This window comes from Papaver somniferum, chromosome 2, assembly GCF_003573695.1.
Source record: "Papaver somniferum cultivar HN1 chromosome 2, ASM357369v1, whole genome shotgun sequence".
NCBI classification, from domain to species: Eukaryota; Viridiplantae; Streptophyta; class Magnoliopsida; order Ranunculales; family Papaveraceae; genus Papaver; species Papaver somniferum.
Window position 1 is genome coordinate 196,238,562 of NC_039359.1, and position 2,765 is coordinate 196,241,326.

A 2,765-nucleotide genomic window follows, 5' to 3' on the forward strand; every position below is an offset into this window, starting at 1 on the left:
AGATTAAACCACTCCCAACTCCCAATTGGTTCCGGTAGGCCAATATGTTGACCCTCGCTCACTGACACTACAACCTAGGGGTGGGTCCCTAAGAATTATTAACTGGTCCCATCGAAGAAGTACGTGCTTCCTAGTAGTACAAGTTGAAATACAAAATACACAGTAGGTGTCGCCTATCAAAAAAATAAAATAAAAAACACAATAGGTGTCTGAAACTGTTAAAAACCAAGTCCGACAAAACAGAATCACCGACACGTTTCACAAAAAGATGTTAATGTAACGGGTGAACAAGGACATGTTTGTGTGACAGCTGTTTGGTATTTGGTACCGTAGTTGTTAAAAGGGATTGAAAAAGCTTGGTGTCGTATTCAACGACTGTAAATTTAGAAGGGATTGAAAAAACTTTTTGTAAGAAAGGGAGAGGGAGGAGAGGAAGGAAGTGTTTAACACTTTAAACATGTAAACAAAGAAAGGGTACTTTCTTTCTTCTATTCTCTTCTTCGGTGAAAGTCTTTTGTTTGAGTTATCAAAAATAACTTTGTTTTTTTGTGCATGTAAGAAATTGTTGAGATCGGAAATAAAGATTCTTGCTTATACTCGAAAGAAGAAGAAAGAATTCTTTGTTTTTGATGACATGATGAATTACAACGTAAAGTCTAGGCTTTACGTTTGAATTTTCTAGATATATCTTCTTTGGTAAGAAGAATTTATATAAAATTGCATTACACTAGAATTGTTAGGAGTATGCCTTAGTTTTGCTAAATGGTGGTTGACACTCACAGACCAGCAAACTAAAATTGCGCCTGCGGTATGCATCAGCACTCCGCAGCATCACTTATAGAGTTGGCAGTGTAACATTTTGCTAAATGGTGGGTGACACTCACAGACCAGCAACATCCATATCGTGGGGGCGTGGGTGTCTCTCTCAACTGTATAATGCTGCAATTGTTTGGCAAATGACGTGACTCCAATATCTAAGTGATAACGCATGGAGCCGCCGTTGAAAACGACCATATCTACATGCATATTAGGTTATCGAAGATGATGAATACGATGGTGAAGCACTGAAGAATTCTTCATTACATACCTCCTTTTCTTCTGTTTAAGATCTTGACTCGCGCCTTCTCCTACTACTTAAGATGTGTGTGATTTTCATGGTTGCCTCGATCATCTCTAAAACATAAAAATAAAAATAAACCGACTAATGAGTTAACTGAGTACGTTCACTTACCTGTCTTAATAATTTAAGACATTGCAAACATCATTTGTAACATGCTTCAAAAAAAAAATCATTTGTGTTTCACACGTAATTGCGTAGTTTAACTCTGCCGTCCACATCACAAGAATAAATGTCATTGACATATCGTTGCTCCGTCTTGACATGTCTATTCGGTGATAAGCATAATAGTCAGATTTGTTAGAACTTAGAACTTAGAACGGTACAACGAAATAGGGTAACTAATGATGAACACAAATTGCAGAAAAGTAAATGGAATCAACTGTCTGTATATGATACTCCATTAATCAACAAAAAGAGGATAGAGTCACTTGCAAGGGTACACTTTATGAATGAGGGATACTAATACTCCCGTAGTGTAGTTTCGTCCAAGATAAACTGCCCGATGGAGATACCATGCAACTCTACAATAATTGCCCATTCATACAAACAAAGAGATTAGAGAGGATTCTTTTTCTTTAAACATTCAATTGTGAAAATCAAAACGAGAAGAGGGAAAAAAGAAAGACATGGACAAATAGCCTTCTCTGGGATGTTTTGGAATGAAGATTCGAGTTCATTTTACATCTTTGCTACACATACCGTGACAAATAACCGTGGAATGCACCGAAAGAGATGGAAGGTTCCAGATAAGCCTTCTCTGCATTGGGATAGGGGTGGGCTGAAGTGGATCCCCTCTCACACGATTCTTTTTCACGGTGGGTTAATCATTTCTGTTCATTTTATAGGCAAAATGGAGAGGATAAAAGAAATTCAGGGAGAATCAATTCTTGCTTGATCCACAACCATAAAAAAGAAAATGATTGAAAAATTCAAACTAATTCAAATCAAGCATTAATCGCAAGTTTTCTTCCCGTGAAAAGCTATAAGATATTGCGCCTGGTCAAACGCCTCATCCCCATTGAAGAAAACATTTAAAGAGAAATTCAATACCATTTTAGTTTCCTTTAGTAAAAATTTGAAATAATTTTGACTAAAACCATGGATTTTGATCGACTCACATCCAAACACGATCAGCCCGACTAGATGAAGGCGTGTGTGAAATATATGTGGTTGTACCATACAAGCGATTGCCTAAGTTTTTTCTTTCACACAAAAGTGTGTTACTCAAGGATCATATTTGGATGTGTAAAATATATGTGGTTACACCAAAATTTGGTTTCATTATAAAAGAAAGGGGAAGGAAGAAAGAAGAAATATGTGTAGCAAATTTTGGTTTCATTTTTTGTGTTTCATTTTTCTTTCTTTCTTCCTTCTCCTTTCTTTTATAATGAAATTAAATTTTGGTGTAACCACATATTTCACACCACCCCATCGCCGCCACAACCTCCAACACCACAACCATCACTACAATTACCTCCTCAACTAAATTTAGTTTCAACAAAAAACAATCCACCTATATCTCATCATCAAAAATTGGTTTCATAGAGATATATTCAACAAGATGAAAAAAATACGATGAAACCTAATTTTTCCACATTTTGTCATTTAACCAACATAACATTTTTCCACATTTTCATCATTTTTC

The 2,765-nt window shown here is 36.0% G+C and overlaps 1 long non-coding RNA gene across 1 annotated transcript; it reads right to left on the reverse strand.

Annotated features, from left to right (window-relative positions):
• Positions 1-1,205: 1,205 nt before the first annotated feature.
• Positions 1,206-2,064, reverse strand: LOC113354348. Its single transcript, XR_003361828.1, has 2 exons — positions 1,820-2,064; positions 1,206-1,641 (listed from the first exon to the last, which is right to left on the reverse strand). It is a non-coding gene; the product is annotated as an uncharacterized LOC113354348 (long non-coding RNA).
• Between the last annotated feature and the right edge of the window lie 701 nt (positions 2,065-2,765).